The sequence below is a fragment of the Protopterus annectens genome, chromosome 13.part0 (assembly GCF_019279795.1).
Source record: "Protopterus annectens isolate FY-2018-M chromosome 13.part0, PAN1.0, whole genome shotgun sequence".
In the NCBI taxonomy this organism is placed as follows: Eukaryota; Metazoa; Chordata; order Ceratodontiformes; family Protopteridae; genus Protopterus; species Protopterus annectens.
This window is the reverse complement of record NC_056747.1, coordinates 867,386,006-867,410,476: the sequence shown is the minus strand read 5'-3', so window position 1 is coordinate 867,410,476 and position 24,471 is coordinate 867,386,006. Positions and strand designations below refer to the sequence as shown.

Below are 24,471 nucleotides of genomic sequence, written 5' to 3'. Positions count from 1 at the left end.
GAATGGAATCCTCAGCATCAGAATCCTCATAAGTAGGTACGGACAAATCCAGGTCATTAGAAGAGTCAGAAGAAACAGAGTCCTGATCAAAATATTCATAGTCAAGCTCAGCCCTAGGCCTCTTAGAAGGGGGGGGGGGGGTGACTACCCCTGATTAGAGTAATTAGGTCTTCAGCCATTTTGATCATTTGTTTTTTAGGCATAGGGGCCTGAACATGTGGCCTGGTCGTCAGTCTTTTAGACATAGATCGAGATTTAGGCCTTAGTATTGAAGGTGGAGTTCATTTAATATGCAAGTCTGTAGGCCTGAATACACCCTCAGAAGCTAGTGCCTGCACAGCGGCTCCAGACCCATCCAAGGTAAAGACATCCGCGCGATCCATAGGTGAAGCATCTCGCGGCATACCGGATTCTGAATGGGTCTCAGTAGAGGCCTGCGAGTCAGTAGTAGCAGGTATCAGGGGCTGTGAAAGCGCCTCACTAAGTACCGGCGAACTGGCGACTGGCTTAGGAGAAGCGCCATCGGCAGTTTTGGACCTCAACGGCCTGTCTCTGTCTTTATCTTTGCATTTTTTCGGAATCCCGTTAGTCGGATGGCTAACCGACTTCATTTCTGGATAATTAAACAGAGAACCGAAATATTTAGAGGCAAAAATGTACCGACAATGGACAGTGCGCTAATTAAAGCACAAAACTGACAGCAAGGTACGTCATGGTAAGGGCCTAGGCAAGGAATACAGTACAAATGAAAATCTTTACGAGGTATTTGCATTCCCAAGTAATGCAATTATTATCTTTTACTGACATCGGTAAGGAGCAAGAAAAAGTTTCCCCAATGAGGTACTTAGCTTTAAGTTGAAGACTTTGGTTCTGAAACTCGAAAACGAAAATTTCAGGAGTCGTCTGACCGGCACTTGCAAACTGCTTTTGCTTCGGGCACCGCGCGACAAGAAAGACTAATGTAATGGCATCAGCTGCATGTTTTATAACCTTGATGACCTGATGTCATGGAAGAACGGACAGCAACTGACGCAGGACCCATGACTTTGTTAATCAGGCCGACTGAGGGCAACCTGCCAGCAGATTACCTCCAAATGTAATGACTGCAACAGAGAAACACGAAAGAACATCGAGAATGATCCAAATTTAAACTTTATGTCAGCACAAACAGAACATAGTTCTGTTAACATCAGTAAAAAATGATGCTAGTAACAGCCAATTATTCTAAATAGCAAGCGGTAAACCACCAACTCTATTAAACCACACAGATACTAGTGCGCAAAAGGCGCCTAAGCTAATTCCAATAGAAAAACCAGTACACAGGACAACAAGAAAGAAGTAATGGCCAAAAGCCAAAAACTGCACCAAATGGAGCAAATAGAAGTTAACAACATTAACAACTATGCTAACTAATTACTGTAAACAGTAACAGATTTAACTATACAAAACTATACTATACTAAATGGCTAAGAAAATTTTGGTAAAATTGGAAAAAAATTCAATCACTTAGCTAGAGCCAAAGAGAAGCACAACCGAACTCATCAGCGTGACAAATGAGATCTGGGTGTTGTACTGGTGCACCATGGAATACCTACCTAGCCACGAGCCAACCAGAAGTCTTCCAGCTTGTAAATAGGCCAAGTCGGAGCCAAGGATCAGTTCTGATCCCATATGTAAAGAATGAAGGTGAGATAGGACTACTGAACATCAAACTTTACAACAAAAGGAAGAAACTGTTGCAGAAAAGAGGAAAATCCCAGGATGCAAAAAAAACTCACTTACCAGCCTCAGTAAGAAGCTGAGATCCCTTATAAAATCCTCCAAAGCTAGTTATGAAAATAAAACTGCCAAAGATTCCAAAGACAGCCACAAGGCATTCTATAACTATATCAAGAATCTAAATGGCAGTGCTCAGATCTGCTCTGAGCTACAACAGAATGGCATTAATATACTGATCCCAAGGATATTGCCAATATCCTGGCAGATCAATTCAGTGCCAACTTCACGCCCCTCTCACCCCCTAAACGGCCCATCTCAATACCGGAAAACTGCCAAATTCCAGTAATAATGGCCACACAGGTAAAAAAACTCACTCTCCAAAGCTAAGAATACAGCATCCATGGGACCAGATGACATCCCAGGCTGTGTATTATATGAAGTACAAAATGAACTGGCACCTCACCAAGTGTCATGTTTCATCATAGCCTCACCTCAGGCTTCGTGGCCACTGAGTGGCGCACAGCTACAGTTATCCCACTCCACAAGTGGGGATCCACCTTGGATCCCGGGAACTAACGCCCCATCAGTCTGATGAGCCTGATCTGCAAGGCCATGGAACGTATTATCATGGAACTTATAAACAAAGACATTGGCAACCTTCAAACACTGGACCCCACCCAGTTTGGGTTCGAGAAGTGCCGATCTTGTCTCCTGAACCTGACCGACTTCTTCAAATCAGTCTCCAGAGCCGTGGATGAGGGTAAGGCAGTCCACACAGCCTATCTGGACCTCGCCAAGGCCTTTGACACCATCCCCCACTCTGGAATCATAGACAGACTTACTAAGCTGGGCATTAATCCCTATGTCACTCGATGGGTTGCCATTTTGTTTGACATCTACTTCTCTGAACTACAGGCCAACACTAAAGGACTCTGGCTAACAAAGTTCGCATATGACTGCAAACTGGGAGCCATTAATGAATCCCCAAATGATGTGGATACTCTACAAAAGGGCCTTACAGAAACAGATGCTTGATGCCAGAGCCATGGGCTCAAGCTCAATGCCAAGAAATGTACAGTTATCCCCTTTGGGAAAAAACATGTACCCGTGAATTACCACATAGGTGGCAGTACACTAAACACTGAAAGTGTGATAAGAGACTTAGGGACACAGGTTGACAGTGGTCTCACCTTCAATAACCACATCACCACAACAGTCAGGAAATCCTTCTATGTGGCACACCTCATCACTAAGAGCTTTTCATCCAGAAAAAAGGAGGTCATTGTCCCACTGTACTCATCCCTCATTAGACCCATTATAGAATACAATGCCCAGTTTGGTATGTACCTCTCAAGACATCTGCAAAAACTGGAAAGGCCGCAGAAATACCTCACTAAAGGAATCATAGGCCTAAAGCAGATGCCCTACGCTGACCGTCTTAAAAAACTCCAGTTATCCGTCGCATATCATCTACATAGAGGCAATCTCTGCTTAACATACAAGGCCATGTCAAACCCAGAGCTGTTAGACATGCTACACTTAAATCTCAATCCCTCAGAGCCACACGCTCTAGGGATCTGAACCTTGTCATCACAATAAACAAAATACGCTGGAGGGATAGGTTCCTGACCCAGAGACTCCCCAGATTCTGGAATAAACTGCCCATACATGTCAAGCAGAGCGCCTCTTTGGCCCTCTTCAAAAGGAACCTTAACGATTGGATGAGAGAAAGGAAATTCACCCCGGGGATCATGTCAGTCGCCCTGCTAGACAGGGGTCCAGGGAAGTAAATAGTGTGGGAAGAAATAGCCAGGGAATTGTTATGGCTAGGCTGTTTAGGCCCTAGGGCCGATAGCCTAGTACCAACCTATGAAGTTACTAATAAGGGAACAGCAGACAGCCAATTAATAAGAAAAACTCATAACAAGCAGCAGCCAACTCGGACAGGCAGCGGAAGAACAGCCCCTCCTCTCACCAGAGCAGCAACGACAATCACCAGGCCCAAAATCAGCAAGGACTAAACCTAGTCTGGTTCAAATCTAGATGAAACAAATGCAGACTACAAAAAAACTCCAGTTAAAGCAGCAGGTTCAAACCCAAGTGAAACAAGGTCAACATACAAAGAAAACCTACTTAGCAAAGCAGGATCTAACAAGTTCAGTAAATAGCTAAGCACTAAAGTGATTGTATTTTTTCAGGTGTTGCTGTTTTGCAAACTCAATGCTCCTTTCAAAACATTAACCCTTTGTATTAGCTAAAGCCAATGCCCATCCCCATCAGGTTTTGTCTTTTGTCATTAGCTTTCTGTAATTTGACATTTCTTTGAAATGTGCCTAAACATGTTAGTTTCTGGACTGCATTCTTCCAAGATTTGTTTATCCAATTTACTATGCGGCTGTATTCTGAGTAGTCAGACTATTGTTTTATAAGAAGGTTTAGACTGTCAGCCCCTTTTAAGCTGAGACATCAACTACTATTTGCACAACACCATATTATAGCATATTGAAATGGGTTTTGCACTTTGTTCTTTAACTGACACATGATGGGACTAAGACAGATGTCATTTTATTCACTAATAAAATTGTCCTTCTCTGAAAGACATGTCAGATTAAGTGGGCTTTATGCTTGGACATATTACACCCAGTGATGCACCACAAGCTTACGCTGACAACCTCTGTTGCCTTTGAAAACAGCTCAGGTGCTTACCTTATATGCATGTTTTATTACAGAGTAGCCTTTTTCACATATTTCTTTACAATAATACCCATAATATAAAAAACATACAAACTGCACTAGGCATGAGCTTACTATTAGGCAAACATTCTACATTAGGAGAAATCTTCTTCTTCTTTCATCTTTTCGCAGTTAGGGGTCACCACAGCGGATCACCTGTCCGCTCATGATTGGCAGTGGAGTTTTACGGTGTCGAGTTGCCAGCCCGGCGCCCAACCTTCGACAGAAGGCACACACATGCACGCACTAGGGCCAATTTAGAGTGTCCAATCCACCTACAGCATGTCTTTGGGATGTGTGAGGAAACCGGAGCACCTGGAGGAAACCCACGTGACCACAGGGAGGACATGCAGACTCCGCAAAGAAGGTACCCCAGCCGAGGATCGAACCGGAGAACCTCTTGCTGTGAGGCGGCAACACTAACCACTGCACCACTGCGGCCACCCTATTCTACATTAGGGGAAGTCGTTTAGATAAAAAGTAAATTCAGGAATGAGTACATTTCTCTTTGCATCTCACACTGCAGTACTGATGTCATTTTTCCTTTATGCACTGAAAACAATTTTGAATATTTCATAAACACAAATAGCAAAAAAAGTTCCATGCTCTTCAACAAGTTGTTTTTCCTGCTTGCCCTTCATCAACAAACAGAAAAACTGCTTTTCTAGATACACAGTTATTTCTAGTCCAGGCAATAAACTTGACTAAGATGGAATTAGCATTTCTTTCCAATTACAGCACGTTAGTTGCAGAAAGCAGCGCAATATGAAGTGTGTCCCCTCAAGCACTATTATTTAGAAATGTTATGCTACCTCCTGTATTTAGATGCGAGGATGAGGCTTTGTCAGAGTTGGTACTTCTTCATCTCAACAGATAAATGAAAAAAGAAGGATCCATGGTATTTGAATCCACAAGTCAAGAGGAAAAAATAATATCAAAGGAATTGTTTCAGTGCACAAGGAAAGGGAGGACCAGGCAACAGAAGGAATATAGGCTAGACTGACCATAAAAGTGATAGTACAGCCATAAAGTTGACACACTTGCTCACAAACCAGGTTACTGATGCATAAAATCTAGAGATGACCAGCTTGACATCAGTAATTTTGTTCCTCTACCACATAGCAGGGGACTAACGTTTTGCACTTTTCAGCAGTTACAACACAGAAATCCATGATCTAACTTGATAACAGTAGGGTGATGACTTACTGCACCAATTTCTTCTGGTAAGATTAGGTCAGCTGGAAGAAGAGAATATGATTTCACAATCGGACATTTTTAAATGGATGTAGCAGTCACTGTAGCATTTTCCTGTTGTATATTAACATATTAAACACTCCAAAGCTTTTTTTAATCAAGTGACACTCTTGTCAAACATGTCTACATCTTGAGCATATAAATTTGTTAACTACACAAGTAGATATTACTTTATGTCATTTTTTTCTCCTGTATATTAAATGGCAGTTATTATATAGTAGTTACACAGCAATGTAAAATGAGTAGCAGTTTGTAAAGGAGTAAGCCCAGTGCATGCAAGCAGGTGTGTTTGGTGGTATCCTGCAGTTAGGTGAGGTATGAAAATCTGCTGCATAAGGGAGTTTATCAGTGTTTGTGAGACATCAAAACCACATATGCATGTGCATGTGTGGTTTTAGAGTCTGAATGAGTAGTCTTAAGTGTCGTACGGGGTGAGTGAGTGGAAGTTTGTGATATGTTGCGTTTTACATGTTGCTTGGAGGGTGGTGTGCACTGTGTGAATGCAAGTATTTTGTGGTGTGTGTTTGGTGGACAGTAGTAGGAAGTATGTGTGTGTGTGTGTGTGTGTGCAGAAGGGAGATGCAGTGAGTGGGTGGAAATGTTTGGTAGACCATGACAGGTGACTGTGCACATCTGTCCTAAGCAGTACATGTCTCAAGAAGTACATGTCCCAAGATAAGTATAATCTTTGAACTGGTTATATTAATTTGGGGGGGTTGTCACCCAATGCAAGTATGTTTGGGGTGTTGTGTGTTAATGCAGTTTAACTGCTAGTGTGGTGGCTGCATCTGTTTATGATGTATGTGGTATCAATGTGCAGGGTAATTAATTAATGAGTGTATTCTCTCAAAGTGTACCCTCCTCCAGTAAGCAAGTTATTGAATGTAGGGTAGTCAACAACTAAGATCAAACACTTAAATCAACCTGCCAGCATTCAACTACAGGCACCAAAATTCCCCAATTTTCAATCCATGCCTAAACTTCAGCTAAACATCTCATTGTCATGGTCTTGGGTATACCTAAAATTTTGGGGAACCATACACAATAACCACTACACCAGCTTTCAGAATACAGTACAAGACATGTCTTATACCAGCCACCAGATCGCCATATGCTCCATACGTATGTGTTTGTGTGCCTGTGTACAATATATGTATATGGAGCATTTGAACACATATTTATATAGATATTATTACTTCTGACTCCTCTATTAATGTCTTGAACAGCTAAGCTGGATCCTGGCTCTTTTCAAAATCTCAAGCTTGTCCATTTGTCCTTTCACTACATGAGGAAAAAGGACAATCCTCATTGTCTAATTCAAGACAATTCAAGCCTGCTTACAGAACAAGCATTTCTTTGTATTTACAAAGAGCTCAAGCTCAGATACACCTGTTGCTCTGAGATAACGTTAAGATGCCAAACACATTTTTAGCTGGCAATCTGTGAAAGAAAATTAAACTCTTAGAAATTGAAAAGAAAATCAATTTCTTTTTTTGTGGAAGGGAATGCAGATGATTACAAAATGCACTGCAAAAGGCCAAAAAAAAACTATACAAGTAAAGTGCAAATAAAGCAAAAGATCATGTGGCGAACTCAGACAATGAACAACGGTCACAATAACACTTACTGAGTGGCTTCAGCAACTTCCTGGTGAAGCAGGTCAGAAAAAGGTCCCGAATACCAGTCAAACCATAAAGGGATGCAGACCCTTAGGAGGACCACTTTAAGGGGTTAATGAAAACTACTTCAATCATCACAGTTTGAATTTTAAGCAGTAAAAGGCCAGAAAGTTTCCTACCCCCCACCAAAAAAGCCAAATAACTGAATCAATTCTGTTCTTCTGTTACTTTGGTAAACTATCCCCTAAACCTTTTCCGTTCTCTGTTACACTTCTAGTTACGCACCTTGCCCTAAAATTCTTTCTTCATTCGTGCAACTTGAGGAATGGTGAAATTTTGTTTGGTGACTCTACATTTTTACAGATTTACAGTATAGGGGTGGGGAGGTTACCCCCCTTTTAGTGATTTTGAAGGAGAGAGACTGGGTCAGGCATGCTAAATCGCAACTAGTGATCACAGATTCAATGACCCATAGATGTCAAATCAACAATGGTGAAAGGGACAAGTACATTGAACCACAGCTGTATACAAATCCATACAGGACAGGCACACACAGATAGCTGGAACAGGCACTCTAAGCCACACCTGTAATCTGTGCTGGTGTCAAGCACAGCACACTGAACACCTGAACACCAGCTGGTAATGAGGTATGATGAAAGGGGCAGTCACACTGAACAGCAGCTTATAATAAGGTATGGGGTCAGGGACAGGCACACTGAACAACAGATGGTAATGTGGTATGGTGAAAGGGACAGTCACGCTAAGCTACAAGGACAAACACACTGAGCAACAGCTGGTAATGAGGCATGTTGTTAGGGACAGGCACTGATCAATAGCTGATAATGAGGTCATAGTCAAAGGGATAGACAAATAAGACCCAGATTATAAAAAAAGATGGAAACAATAGCAGGAATAATAAGCCACTGCTGTCAGTCAAGTATGGAGACAGGAATCGACACTCAAGAACAGCTGGTAATGAGGAGTTCAGACAAGGATGGATACAAGGAGGTGCAGCTAGAAATGATGCGTGGTGACACAGAAAGGCGTAGTGGACATCTGCTACTTATTCGGTACAGTGGCTCTCATAAGCATAATGAGCCCGGACGTAATTAAATGAGGTAGTTGGGACAGGTAAGTGGAATCACTGCTGAAAACAGACTACACTGACCGGGACAGGCAAAAAGAGTCAAAGGCATAATCAGTTGCGACACTGAAATCCCTATCACAGCACATTTAGGCCTTCAGTGTTTAATGCCAGTTCAGAAGAATTAATTTGGAGACAAGAAATATGAGATTAGTGATGCACTTTCTCGTTCATCTGTAATTCAGTGAATGATGGACTGATATACATCACGGCTTATCTGCAATAGTTTACTGTTTTAAGTCAAGTTCAAATGTGCCTAGTATATCCAATACTGACTGAGATAATAGATTACTGCTGCATTCCTCGTCAAGCTCAATTTACGGCTGAAAGATGTAAATCTGAGATGAATTCATTTACCACTTAATAATCTGGTACAGAAAAAGGAAAAGGTATTCCGAGCTACAGTTTGTAATCAGACTATGTGACCTTGCCAGGCACTTTAATGACAGGGTCAGACATAACAAGGTGGAGCTTGTAACGATACATATCCACAATCAATAATCGGGTATGGTGACTGGGACATAAACAACGAGTCACAACTGGAAACTGGGTGCAATACCTGCAAAGCAACACCAAGCAAAAGGTTGTAACTGGGTATGGTAACACACAAAATGAGCCACATTTGTTCATTATTTGGGGGAGTGGGACAGACACACAAACAGCTGGCAATTAGGTATGGTGAATGAGACAGGAACAGTAAAACACAGTATTTAGGTGTGGTGAGTAGGACAGGCACAGTAAAACACAGCTGGTAACTAGGTATGGTGAGTGGGACAAACAGTAAAACACAGCTGGTAATAATGTGTGGTGAGTGGGACAAGCACAGCAAAACAGCTGGTAACTAGGTATGGTGAGTGGGACAGCAACAGTGAAATACAGCTGGTAATTGGGTGTGGTAGTAAGTGGGATAGCCACAGTGAAACACAGCTGGTAATAGGGTGTGGCAAGTAGGATGACCATAGTGAAACATAACTGGTAATAGTGGTGAGTGGGACAGTCACAGTGAAAAAGCTGGTAACTAGGTGTGGTGAGTAGAATAGGCACAGTGAAACACAGTTGTTCATTAGGCGTGGCCAGTAAGACAAAAGTACAGTTTTGTACCTACCATAAATGTAGATGTTCGAGTGCTCATACAGCTGCAGTCATTACAGATTGGTTATCCTGCCGTCAAGCGGGTCCTCGGTCGGCCGAATTTCAAAGTCTAGGTCCGGCGTCGATTGTCATCGCTTCTTCCCTGACGTCAGTGCGGCAGGGGTATAAAAGAGGCAGCTGACGCCATATTCTTCAGTTTTTCTTGCCCCAGATGTCAGGTGCCCCCAGAAGGAAGGCAAAACACAATGTTATGCAAACATGCAATATAGATAAATCAAAAAACAGTAGTTGCAAGCAAATACACCATAAAAGAATATCCCAAACAGGTTGTATGATAAAGGTGTTTGTCATAAGGCCTGTCCTAAGAGGGGACGGAGGGGGGGTAACCTGGACTGCAGCTGTATGAGCACTCGAACATCTACATTTATGGTAGGTACAAAACTGTACTATGTTCATCATGCATACAGCTGCAGTCATTACAGATGGGTAGAATCCCAAAGCTAAGTAAGGGTGGTAGGCACTAAGTGGAACTAGGAGGAGCGAGGATGCCCTGCAGGACTGCTGTGGCAAAGCCCGCTCTAGATTTTGAGTATAGTGGAAGGTGGTAGTGCTTGGAGAAAGTGTGCACTGAACTCCAAGTAGCTGCTTCCAAAATGTCCTCGGTAGGGACCCCCCTGAGGAAAGCTGCAGAGGTAGCTGTGGCCCTGGTGGAGTGGGATCTGATGTATGCAGGCACAGATTTTCCATGAAATGAATAACAAAAGCGTATGCAGTGGGCTATCCATTTTGAAATTGTCTGTTTGGAAATAGCCTTTCCTTGAGCACCTGTAGCATAGGACACAAAGAGTTGCTCAGATTTCCTGAATGGCTTTGTTCTGTCCAAGTAATAACGAAGTTGTCTGTGAATGTCCAAGGAATGTAGTAGTCTCTCCCCTTTGTTCTGTGGATTTGGATAAAAGGTAGGTAAGTGGATAGTCTGATTCAAAGCTACACTGGATACTACCTTTGGCATGAAGGTAGGGTTGGTTCGTAAGGAAACTCTGTCCTGATGGAAAATGATGAATGGTTGCACAGCCATGAGGGCCTGCAGTTCCGAAACCCTGCGTGCTGAGGTGATAGCCAGAAGGAAGGCTGTTTTCCATGACAAGTATTGTAGCTCTGCTGAAGAGGCCAGCTCAAAGGGAGGCAGGGTCAGCTTCTCCAAAACGAAGTTGAGGTCCCAAGCTGGAACTGGTGGTTTCCTTGGGGGTTTTATATTTTTTGCCCCTCTGAAGAACTGCCTTAATAGAGGATGTGAGAATAGAGGAGGGTCTGTGTTGTATTGTGCAGAAATGGCTGAAGTGTGGATCTTGATGGAGGAGAAGGAAAGGCCACTGTTTAACATCTCAGCTAGGTACTGTAAAATTTGAGGTATATTTATTACCCAAGGATTCTGGCCCTTTTCTAGATTCCAGGAACAAAATTGTTTCCATTTGGCGGAGTAGGTTTTTCTAGTAGAAGGTCTTCTGGCCTCCAAGATGACATCCTGCACCTCCTTGGAGAGGAGAGTCTGTTGGGAAATTAAGGTATTCTCCATGCAGCTAGATTTAGGGTTTTGAGCTGGCTGTGAAGGGTTTTGTAGTTGTGCTTGGACAACAGAAGAGGGACTAGAGGTAGGATCCATGGTGGGGAGTGTGTCAGGCTCTTTAGGAGTGGATACCAGTGTTGTCGTGGCCAGTCTGGAGCAATGAGAATCATTTGTGGCCTCTCTGCTCTGGCTTTTAATAGAACTTTGGTCAGTAGGGGAACAGGCGGGAAGGCATAGACTGTCAATGTTGTCCAATTGAAAGAGAGTGCGTCCACTTTCCAGGCCTGTGGATGATAGGTCCTTGAACAAAATTTTTTCAACTGGTAATTTCTGTGGGTAGCAAATAGATCTATGTCTGGCTGTCCCCATGCCTGAGTTATCTTTGAGAAAACTTGAGGATGCAACTTCCATTCATGTGGATCTGTCATATTTCTGCTTAGGTTGTCTGCCAGTGTGTTTTCCTTCCCTGGCAGGAATTGTGCCTTTAGTTGAATTTGCAATTCCAGTGCTGTGTTCCATAGGGTCATGGCTTGCCTGCACAGGGGCTATGAATGAGTTCCCCCTTGTTTGTTTATGTACCACATGACTGTGGTGTTGTCTGTCCTTATCAATAGCTGGCCTGGATGCAGTAGGTCTTTGAAGTTCATAAGAGCATTTTGCACGGCTAGCATCTCCTTTTGGTTGATGTGTAGGTGCTTCTCTTTTTGGGACCATTTTCCCTGAATGCACTGATCTGCCATGTGTGCTCCCCAGGCGTAGTATGAGGCATCCGTTGTGATGATTTGAGTTGCTTGAGGTACACAGAAAGGGAGACCTGTGTTTCTTTGGCATGCTTGAGCCCACCACAAAAATTCCTTTTGAAGGCATGGAATGAGTGGTATAATTGTTTCCAAGCTGTGGCTGTGTTGAGACCATATGTTTTTTAGGTACCATTGTAGTTTCCTCATATGCAGCTTTGCACATGGGATTAGTAGGATGCAAGATGCCATGAGTCCCAGAGCCTGCAGGACTTTCCTTGCAGTTAGTCTGGTGAAAGTTGCCATTTTGCTGAAGTATTGAGACAGTTGCCCTTGTTTGTCTGGCGTGAGGTAGGCCATCTGGGTGGTTGTATTTAAGCTGGCACCCAGGAAAATTATCTGTTGAGAAGGTATTAGTTTTGATTTATTTTTGTTCACTGTGTATCCCAGGAAGTTTAACAGTTTTATTACAAACGCCAGATGCTGCAATAGAATGTCCTTGCTGTCCATTTGGATCAGGCAGTCGTCCAGATATGGGTAGATTTGTATTCCTTGTAGTCTGCAGAAGGCAATTACTGATGCCAGGCATTTTGTAAACACTCTGGGCGCAGTAGATAAGCCAAAGGGCAATGCAGAGAATTGGTAATGGGTTGAACCTGCAAGAAATCTGAGGTATCTTCTGCAATCTTGTCCGATAGGGACATGCAGGTATGCCTCCTTGAGGTCCAATGTTACCAGCCAAGACTCCTTGCCCAGCATGGGAAGAAGCTGCTATAATGTGAGCATCTTGAATTTTGGCACCTGTAGATATGTGTTTAGGATGGATAGATCTACAATAGGTCTCCAATCTTTGTCTTTCCTTGGTACCAGGAATAGTCTGGAGTAAAAACCTTGACCTTGTTCTTTTGCAGATACCTCTTGAATCACTTTCATATCCATGAGAGCGGAAATTTGTCTTTGTGCCTCTGCCCTTTGATTTTGTGGCAGGTTTGGCATGCCTCTCATTTTTGGAAGGGTGTGAAAGTGGAACCTGTAGCCTCTGTCTATAATGTCCAGAATCCATTTGTCTTTTGTAACAATATGCCAGTTTTTTGAAAATAATGCCAGTTTTCCGCCCAAAGGTGCTGCCATTAAAGCTTTGCTTGGCAGGCATAGGGGGAAGTCATTGTGTCTGTTTTCTAAATGACTGTGATCTATCTTCTCCACCTCTTGGGGTTGGTGCTTGCCACTGTCTTGCTCTGTATGATCCTTGAGGTTGTCCTCTACCCCTTGGGCGTCTGTATCTGCCCCTTTGAGGTCTGTCAGTGGCTGGAAAGGACCAATTTTTTGAAGGCCAGTTTCTGCTGAAGCGTGGAGGTTGTACCTGCAGGAAATCTTTCACTGTTTGCATAGATTTCGCTTTTTCCTCCATTTTCTTTAGTACCTCCTCAGCTTTAGCACCGAACAATACATCTTTTTGAAGTGGTGCATCTAATAACTTTGCTTTGACATGATCTGGTAAGGTTTGCTCTTTGAGCCAAGCATGTCTACGTATAACAGACCCCGTGACAGCAGCTCTACATGAAGCCTCTAAAGCATCAAAACCACACTGCAAGGTATGTTTACCCACTTGCTCTGCACCATGCAACAAATCCTGCAACTCTTTCAAATCTGGTTGTTCTGTTTGTGTCATTTTGCTTAACTGGGATAACAAAAATTGTTGGTACTTTAACATATGGAATTGACAGTTTAATGCCCTCATGGTTAAAGTGGCCGAGGTGTACACCTTTTTCCCCCCACCTTTCTAATGCTCTGGAATCTCTCTCTGAAGGTAAAGGGTTTTTAGCAGTAGAGGCCTTTATTCCCTTGGGACCCTGTGAAATAGTTTCTGGGTCAGCAGTATGGCTTTTATAAAGGAACTGATGAGAATCAGGGACCCGGTAATACCTGTCTGGTTTAACAGGGGCTGGAGGTAAAGAATCTGGAATAAGGCTGGCTTCTGCGTACACATCCTCCAAAATATCTAAAACAGGAGGGATAGCCAGGGGCCTATGCTGGGGGAGCAGTAGAAATTCCCTGAGCCTTTTCTTGGAATCTGAGTAATCTTGGCCTTCCCAGTGAAAGTGTTCCCCCAAAAGAGTAGTCCTCAGGGGGGGGGGGGAGACCGAGGGAATAGACTCCTCAGCATCAGAGTCTTCGAAAGGGGAATAGGCATAATCCTGGTCCTCAGAATGTTCTAAGGTAATAGAAGCCTGGTCTGAGGAAGGGTAGTCTTCCTCCAATCTGGGTCTTTTGTCAGAGGGGGGTTGGGAACCCCTGATGAGAGTTATCAAATCCTCAGCCATTTTAAGCATCTGCTTTTTAGGCATGGGGCCTTGAGAGGAGGTCTGAGGACCCTGTTTTTTAGTTTTCATGGCTGCTTTAGATTTAGTGAAGGATTTAATAGAGAAGGTGGTAGGCCTGAAGACGCCTTCAGAAATGGCAGACCTGACTAAATTTTGAGTTTCCCCGCCAAGAGTGGCGTCGGTATCTGCAGTAGGAATGGAGACCAAGGAGCCTGCGACTTCGGGTACTGAAGTCACCGGTAAAATAGTTTTGTCGGTATTCAGGGGCTGCGTAGGCGCCTCGCTGAGAACCGGAGAACCAGTAGTCAGCCTAAGCGTGGTCTCAGTACTCGGTGTGGACCTCGGATGTCGGTCCTTATCTTTGCGTCGTTTGCTTAAAACTGGTGTTGGTGTACCCGACGACATGATATAATTAATTTTTTTTCCAAAATAATGAAGGGCGAACTCCGCCCGGCGCTTAATAGTGCGCTTGTTGAACCTAGCACAAAAACGGCAGGCCGAGACATCGTGGTCTGGGCCTAAGCAAGGTATACAGAAAGAGTGGAAATCCTTATGCGGTATTTGCTTCCCACAAGTAATGCAATTATTAACTTTGTCTGACATCGGTCTGAGGCAAGAAAAGTTTCCCCAACGGGGTACTTAGCTTTAAAGAAGACTTCAGCTGAAATACTTTCGTAAATCTCAGGAGCTGGCCGACCAGCACTTGCAAACTGCTTCTGCTTTGTGCACCGCGCGGTAAGAAAGACTGAAGAATATGACGTTGGCTGCCTCTTATACCCCTGCCGCACTGACATCAGGGAAGAAGCGACGACAACGGACGCCGGACCTAGACTTTGGAATTGGGCCGACCGAGGACCCGCCTGACGGCAGGATAATCCATCTGTAATGACTGCAGCTGTATGCACGATGAACATCACAGTGATACAGATGGTAATTGGATGTGACAAGTGGGACAAACACAGTGATATGGATGGTAACCGTGTGTGGTGAGTGGACAGGCACAGTGAAACAGATGATATTTCGATGTGGTGAGTGGAACAGCCACAATGAAACAGATGTCAGTTGGGTGTGGTGAGTGGAACATACACAGTGAAACAGATGGTAATTGGATGTGGTGAGTGGGACAAGCAAAGTGAAACAGATGGTAACTGGGTGTGGTAAATGGGACAGGCACAGTAAAGCAGTCTGCAATTGTCTATGAAGAGTGGAAGAGGCACAGTGAAACAGATTGTAATTGGGTGTGGTAACTAGATGTGGTTAGTGCAACAGGCACAGTGAAACAGATGGTAAATGCATGTTGTGAAACAGGCACATTGAAATAGATAGTACATGGGTGTGGTGAGTAGGACAGAACAGTGAAATGAGTGTGGTGAGTGGCACCGACACAGTGAAACACAGCTGGTAATTATGTGTGCCAAATGGGACATGGACACTAAGCCACAGTTAGAAACGGCATAGTAACTAACATAAGCACGCAAAACCACAGTTGCAATTAGAAGTAGTAACTGGAAAAGGATCTTCAGACTTGCCCCCTTACCCAGTTAAATACGTAAATAAAACAGGCACAGTGATGCATGGCTAAAAATCAGGCATCACGAACATGGTTAGTTATTAGTGTGACAAGCAAGAATGAGTCCACACAATTAAATGTATGTAATACTTTTGATTACTGTTTCTATAATACTTTATAACATATCAAAATAATTTGTCAGTAAACCATAGTATATTGTGCATGTTACACTACATTAGGACTATACCATACTGCACAAATTACAGACTACTTACTCCTATGAAGTCCAATCAAATAAGATCATTTTTAATGGTGGACACTGCTTTTGAGACTGAACCGAATGTACAAAAAACTACTGGCGGACAATAAGAACATGAAAGCAACGTTCAAAAAAAAAAAATCCATACTTATTCAGTGGTTAGACCTTCTATCACACTTAGTTTGATACAATGGTTGCAGCATCTCACATGCATCACTATGGTAACAAATTAGTTATGTAAAACCTTACAAATGCATTCCATGAATTATTCACTGGAAATTGATTATTCCCATCAAGCCTTGGCAGAAGGATTAAAAGGTAACTTATGGACAGCCCACACTATTTAATGGAAATGAAGCACTTCTATCAGACTCTAGCAAGCTGATTTAAGGAACACTTTAGGGCAAGCATTTATTCCCTAGCAAAAATTAAATTAAAATGAAACACTATTATCTATAGAATAATTTATACTGAAGGCCTAAAGACATTTTTCCCATTTCATCCTAGATACAAGGCCCATATAATTCTGTAATTTATGACTTAAGTTCAGAAAAACAAACCACAAATGATGTTAATAGTAAACGTTTTATTACATGTAATGCAGGTCACCTAACCTAAAAAAGGTTCAGGAAGCTACTAAGGCAAAACATACCTCTTCTGTTTATCAGGCTGTTTTGCCATTGTTGACGACTGTGACAGACTGTAACATTTCTAACTTGGTGCAGCAGAAAAAAAACAAAGTTGTGACTTCTTGGAAAACAAGATTAGAGTGAAATATCCCACATAACACTCTTCAATTCAGCCTTTTAAATTGTTCCTACATTTTTTATTAAATGCACTCTTCAACTAAGCCTTTTAATATGCTCCTACAGTTTTTCTTGTAAATTAAAACCATCACACTAAGGTCTCGCCCTCAAAGAACTCATGTTAATAAGGCCCCCTCCCCCACAGAAAAGATGCACAGTCAGCAGCCTCACCATGAGTTTTATAATACTGTAGCTTCAAAGGATCAAATCGTAGGTCAACAGTCTGCTAAAGATAATAACATTTCAGGAGCTACAAACTTCCAATCAATCCCACTTGGTGCCGCAACTGTAAGAACACACAAAATCTAAATTTTGCATTGTGGCTTTTAAAAGTATTTTCATCCGGACTCGGCTCAATCCATAGTATCCTGCTTAAACACTTACAAGCATGGTTTATTAAAACAAATATGTCATTTTACAGTAGAGGAAGAAGAACAACCAAAAAAAAATTAAGAGTAACAAAAACGAAGAACGTAAAAGAGGTCATCCAATACAAATTTCTTTGGTAATAATGGATTAATTTAACACATTTTTCTCTAAATCTAGGGTCAGGTAATATACAAACAGCAAAGTGACTGTGACACAAGTCTAGCCTTGTTACATATTTCGCATGCCCTGTCTGCTTATGCAGAAATTAGCGAATATCAGATTTAAAATTAACGTTAATTTCTGTATAGCAATGACAAGAACAGGTGGAAAGAGAGCTGGATTCAACTTTTCAGATAAAGGAGGATGAAAAGAGCACAGAGATTAAGAATGAAGACAAGAAAATGGAAGTGAAGACGATGCTCTTCAGCAAAGCATTATCTTTACTGTGAAGTTTCTAAAGAGACATCTTTGTTGTAAAATGTGTCATCTCCCAGTCTCAACAGACTACAACCTGAAGATAATAAATGTCACTGTTCATTCCTACATTCTTCAGTGGTTCTGGCTGCAAAAGGTCTGGAAATACAACACGACTACTTCTTCTTTCGGCTTTTCCCAGTTAGGGGTCACCATAGCGGATCACCTGTCCGCTCATGATTGGCAGTGGAGTTTTACGGTGTCGAGTTGACTGCCCAGCACCCAACCTTCCATGCAAGGCACACACATGCATGCACACACTCATGCCTAGGGCCAATTTAGAGTATCCAATCCACCTACAGAATGTCTTTGGGATGTGGGAGGAAACTCGAGCACCCAGAGGAAACCCACGCGACCACAGGAAGGGCATGCAGACTCTGCACAGAAGGCACCCCATCCAAGGATCAAACCGGAGAAAGTACAGTTGTGTACACTTACAATAAATGTAGATGTTCGAGTGTATTCACTGCTGCAGTCATCACATTTGGGTTATCCTGCAAGGGGTAGCCCACAGTCAGCCTGAATACCAGAGGCTTAGTATTTCTGCGTCGGTTGCTGTTGCTCCAGGACTGATGTAAGGTTGTCAGTGGTATAAAATCAGGCAGCTGACGCCATTACATCAGTTTTTCATGCCCTGTCAGGAGCCCCCAAATAGGGAGATACGTTATGGTAGAAGAACATCACCAGTAGAAAGTAAATACCAAAAATTCCCAGTAAGGAGAAAGAAAGAGAGAGAGAGAGAGAGAGAGAGAGAAGGGGGATGGAGGGAGGAAAACCAGGACTGCAACAGTGAATATACTCGAACATCTACATTTATGGTAAGTGTACAGTGCAACTGTACTACGTTCTTCATGTTTCATTGTTGCAGTCATCACATTTGGGTTGATTCCCAAAGTTGAAGAAAAGGGTGGAGGCAGTCAAGAAGACTGGGGCTGGCTAAGATGTCTTGCAAGACTGCGGTGGCAAAGCCTGCCCTGGATTTGGAGAAGATAGGCAGGTGGTAATGCTTGGTGAAGGTATGAACAGATGTCCATGTTGCAGCCTCCAGGATGTCGCTGGTGGGAACTCCTCTGAGAAAAGCTGCAGAGGTGGAAGTTGCCCTGGTGGAATGTGTCCTGACCCCCTTTGGGGGCGGTTTCCCGTGCTGTTTGTAGCAGAAATGGATGCAGTGTGCTATCCATTTGGAGATTGTTTGTTTGGATATGGCCTTGCTGTCTGCCCCTGCTGCGAAGCTAACAAGCAATTGATCAGTTTTTCTAAAAGATTTAGTCCTGTCCAGACAGAATCTGAGCTGCCTGTGCACATCTAGAGAGTGCAGAATCATTTCCCCCTTGCTTTGTGGGTTAGGGAAAAAGGTGGGAAAATGAATGGATTGGTTGAGAGCCACATTGGACACCACTTTAGGCATGAAGGATGGGTTAGGGCTGAGGGAGACCCTGTCACCATGGAAAACGAAGGGCTCTACAGCCATGAGTGCTTGTAGCTCTGATGCTCTTCTAGCTGAAGTGATGGCCAGAAGCAAGGCTGTCTTCCAAGAGAGGAATTTTAACTCTGCTGAAGCTGCGGGTACAAAGGGCAGCAGGGTAAGCTTTTCCAACACAAAGTTAAGGTCCCAAGCTGGGGTAGGAGCTCTTCTGGGTGGCCTTAAGTTGTTAGCCTCTCTTAGGAACGGTTTGATAATAGGGCGTGAGAAGAGAGGTGGCTCTGTGCTGTTATGAGCAGAGATGGCAAAGGCATAAATTTTAATAGAAGAGAAGGACAGACCCCTGTGTAGTAGGTCTGCTAGATAATCCAGAATGAGAGGTAGGGAGGGCTGTGCCGTTCCGGCTCCCTAAGCCTGGATCCAGGTGAAAAAACTTTTCCACTTGTCAACATAGGATTTTCTAGTGCTGGGGTGTCTGGCCTCATGTATAACATCTAGGACTTGTTTGGTTATGCTGTCAGCTTGAGGAGCGGTCAGGGAATAAGCCAGGCTGCTAGGTTGAGGGTCTGCAATTGGGGATGTATAAATTCTCCATTCCTCTGGGTCTGGAGTGTTGGGATCTGAGGCAGGTGCAATGGTGGCAGGAGTGACAGGCTACGCGGCAGTGGGTACCAGTGCTGCCGTGGCCAGTCTGGGGCAATCCTTTTTTCCTCCCTTATTTTTAGCAGTACCCTTGAAATGAGTGGTAGAGAGGGAAATGCATAGACCAAGAGGTTCACCCACTGGAAGAATAGAGCATCCACTTTCCAGGCCTTGCTGTGAAGTTCCCTGGTGCAGAATTTACTGAGCTGATGATTGGAGTGGAAGGCAAAGAGGTCCACCTTTGGGGTGCCCCATTTCTGGGTTACAAGGGTGAAGGTTCTGTGGTCTAGCTGCCACTCATGTGAGTCTAGCAGGTTTCTGCATAAGTTGTCTGCCAGAGAGTTTAGGGAGCCTGGCAGGAATTGTGCTAGTAGGTGTAGTTGCATGGCTGAGGCCATGTGCCAAAGGGTCATGGCGAGCACGCAGAGAGGATAACAGCGAGTCCATCCCTGCTTGTTGATATACCACATCACTGTGGTGTTTACTGTTCAGATCAGAAGCAGCCCTGGGGAGAGTAGAGGTCTGAAAGCTGTCAGGGCGTGCTGAACAGCTAGCATTTCTTTTTGGTTGATGTGCAAATGTATTTGATTTGGGCTCCAATGGCCCTGAATGCACCTGCCGTCCAGGTATGCACCCCAGGCATAGTCTGATGCACCTGTGGTGATGGTCTGGGCAGCGTGGGGTTGTGAGAAGGAAAGTCCCTTGTTGTGGTTGCATGCTGCTGCCCACCAAAGAAAAATCTTTCCTTAGACAAGGTATCATTGGTATGATAGTTTCCAGGTCTTGAGAGTGTTGACACCAAAGGCTTTTTAGGTACCATTGCAGTTTCCTCATATGCAGTCTGGCATATGGAATGAGTAGAATGTAGGAGGCCATGAACCCCAGAGCTTGCAGGATTTTCCTTGCGGATAACTGGGTTCTGGTGGCTAGTTGAGAGAAGTAGCATGTCAGGTAGGCTTGTTTTTCTGGAGTAAGGAATGCCATCTGGGATGCTATGTCCAGGCTTGCTCCCAAGAACACAATTTTTTGTGTGGGGGCTAATTTTGATTTCTTTTCATTGACAGTATACCCCAGGGAGGTCAGTAGGTCCTTTACAAAAGTCAGGTGCTGTAGCAGCTTTTCCTGACTCTGCCTGAATTAGGCAGTCGTCTACGTATGGGTAAATTTGAATATTTCTTTGTCTGCAAAAAGCAATGGCGGGACCAGTCATTTTGTGAAAACTCTGGGAGCAGTGGATAAGCCAAAGGGAAGCGCAAAGAACTGAAAGTGCATAGATCCTGCCCTGAAACATAGGTATTTCCTGCATGATTCCCTGATTGGGATGTGTAGGTAGGCCTCTTTTAGGTCTAGGGTGGCTAAGCACGCATCCTTGGAAAGCATTGGTAAAAGCTGCTGGAGGGTGAGCATTTTGAATTTTGGTATCACTAGAAAGGTGTTTAGAATGGATAGCTCGAGAATGGGGCACCATGTGCCCTCTTTTCTGGGTACCAGGAAGAGTCTGGAGTAGAAACCTTGGCCTATCTGTTCTGCAGGAACATGCTGTATTGCCCTCATGGAGAGCAGGGAAAGGGCTTGCTTTTTGCCCCTCTGCCCACTGGTTTGGAGGAAGATCTGGGAACCCTTTGAGGATGGCGGAGTGTGGAAATAAAATTTGTATCCCTGGGACACTAAGTTGAGGACCTATTGGTCATTGGTAATGGTGGCCCAGTTGCTTGCGTGGAAGGAGAGTTTTCCTCCTAGGGGCACAAGCAGGTGGGCAGAGGTAGGAGGTGGAAGTGTAAAGTCATTGTGACTTCTTACCATAAGGGGGTGGCTTTGCATTCCCTGTTTTGAAGACGAGAAATGCCATTGCTTAGATCTCTGCATTCCTGGGGCTGTTGTCTGGGGGGGGTCTGCTTCCCCTGGGTCTGGGCTGAGCTGGCCTGGAGGGGATAGGAAAGGACTAGTGCTTCGAGGGGCAATGCCTACTGAACCTCTGTGGCTGGACCTCTAAGAACTGTCTGCATAGATTCAGCTTTTTCTTCCATCTTTTTTAAGACGTCTTCTGCTTTGGTGGCAAATAAGTTGTCTTTGTTCAAGGGTGCATCCAATAATTTGGATTTGACATGGTTTGGCAAGGTCTGTTCCTTAAGCCAAGCATGCCTTCTAAGGACAAAACCAGTGACTGCTGCCCTGCAAGATGCTTCTAGGGCCTCAAAACCACATTGTAAGGTGTGCTTAGTTACTTGACTTGCAGAATGCATTAACTCTTGCAAATTCCTTGTTTTCTGCACAAGCAGGAAAAGAAGATATTTTTTGTTTGAGGAGTTCCATGGTATGTTGCTGATATTTCAGCATGCGGAACTGACAATTTAATGCTCTAATAGCAAGAGTAGTAGAGGTGCATACTTTTTTACCCCATCTGTCTAATGCCTGGGAATCCCTATCTGAGGGGGTGGGATTCTTAGCTGAAGTTGCTTTGGTTCCTTTAGGTCCTTGAGAAATGACCTCTGGGTCAGCAGTAGGATTTTTGAAAAGAAATTTCTGAGAGTCAGGGACTCTAATACCTTTCAGGTTTCCTGGGAGAAGGAGGAAGGGTGTCAGGAGTCAGACTGGATACCTTAAAAACATCATCCACAACATTCAGGATAGGAGGAATGGCCAAAGGTCTGTGCTGTGGTAGACCTAAGAATTGCTTGAGTCTCTTTTTTGACTGAGGGTAGTCCTGACATTCCCATTGGAAATGCTCCCTTAGAGTATGTAGGGTTTCCCCAAATGAAAAATCCTCGGGTGAAGAGGCAGAAGGAATGGACTCCTCTGCATCAGAATCATCATAAGCAGAGAGGGGTTGCATATCTTCATATCCAGATGCATCAGAGTCATTGGACTCCTGTTCAGATAAAACTACTGAGGGGCAAGTCTCTTTTTCTTCTGGAAGGGGTAGCCCGGCTTCCCCTAATAAACATAATAAGGTCTTCCATGCCATTTTAAGCATTTGAGACCGAGGCAAGGAAGCAGGTGCCTGAGCTTGAGAAGTCGTTTTTTTGGGTGTGGTTCGTACCCTGGCCCTTTGAAAACTCGGTAATTTTAGAAAGAACTGAAGACTCGAAAGAAGTCGTCGGTCTGTGTCGAGTATCGGTAGTGCAAAGTACTTCCTCAAAAGCCAGTGGCTGATCAGAGGCTCCGGACCCATCCAAGGTAGAGACATCCGCAGGATCCTTAGTCGAAGAAGAGTCTCATGGCATACCGGACTCCGAAAGAGTCTCGGTAGCGGCCTGCGAATCCACAGAAGCGGGCATCGGGGGCTGCGAAAGCGCCTCACTGAGGACCGGAGAACTGACTACTAGCTTAACGGAAGTGTCATTGGCAGTTTTGGACCTGTGCGGTCTGTCTCTGTCTTTATCCTTACGTTTTTTCAGAAGATCGGTAGTTGGATGGCTTACCTAAGCCATATCAGAATTCGAGGATGGAGAGCAAAAATATCTAGCTACTATAAGGGTCCGACAACATATAGTTCTGGCGTTGAACAAAGCACAAAAGCGACAGCAGGGGACGTTTTGGTCTCGGCCTAAACAGGTGATGCAGTAAGAATGGAAATCTCGGTGTGGTACTCACTTTCCACAGGCGAGACAATTGTTAACTTTTTCTGATATCGGTTAGAGAAAGAAAAAAGGATCCCCCAATGGGGTACTTAGCTTTAGAAGACTTCAACTTCAATTTGGAAATAAAAACTCAGGTAGTGGCCGACCGGCACTCGTGCAAACTGCTTCTGCTATGGGCTCCTCGGCAAGAAAGACTGATGTAATGGTGTCGGCTGCCTGATTTTATACCACTGACTACCTGACTTCAGTCGTGGAGCGACAGTAACCGACACAGAAATACTAAGCCTCTGGTATTCGGGACGACTGAGGGCTACACCTGGCAGGATAACCCAAATGTGATGACTGCAACAGTGAAACACTAAGAACATCCTCTTGCTGTGAGGTGGCAACGCTAACCACTGCACCACCGTGGCCAACCATTCTGGAAATACAACACTGATGTATTTAATCCATTGTCTTAACAAATGTACCCTAGGTAGAGTATCACACCAGTGCTAGGATTTCCACCTGGTAACTGGTACTTTGTGCAAATGCAACCAATACTGTATCTGACTGTCATTTAGCTCTCTTACTTTTACCAACTCTGCAGCTTCCAGGTAATGGAAAAGATTGCAACCCCTTCTTCCCAGTGTCAGTACTTACTAGGCTAATGGCCCCAGAGTCTTTTTAAGCCTAGCCAGTCATACTACAATTTTCCCAATTATCAGTGCCCACGGGCTAGAACAGCTTTGGTATCTGCTTGTGCCATAAGGCCCAAAGGCGACAAGTCAGGGGTGAATTTGTGATGTCCCATCCACTGGTCCAAACTGTATTTGAATAGGCTTGGGGAAAAGCTCTCTTTCACATGAATGGGGAGTTGTATGGAATAGCTTTGCACATGTTCCTGCTCTGGTTTGTTGCATCGGGTGGACAGTCTCAGAACGAGCTAAAAATTATTACACAGATTATCTCCTGCTTCAGAAAGGGAAACTATACATCCCTCTTCCATGAATGGAAATGCAAGCAGCATAGGTCAGCTGAGTATATAGCAACAAATCAGTGGATTAGGCTAAGATTTGATAATGAGCAGTCCCAGGTTTGATTCTCTCAGTCCTTGTTTCTATAAGTAGAGACTCTGAATAAACATCTTAACCAGACCAAAGTTCCTAGACTGTTCTAGAAAATGAGCCATTTGCTCCTGTGGGTCTTATCTGATTAATGACTGACCAAATTGTAGTC

At 43.9% G+C, this 24,471-nt stretch overlaps 1 protein-coding gene across 3 annotated transcripts in view; it reads right to left on the bottom strand.

The window, feature by feature from the left end:
- The window catches only part of CUEDC1 (CUE domain containing 1), a 1,479,154-nt gene that overhangs the window by 1,074,215 nt on the left and 380,468 nt on the right, over nucleotides 1-24,471 (bottom strand). The gene's annotated exons all lie outside the window — the stretch shown is intronic.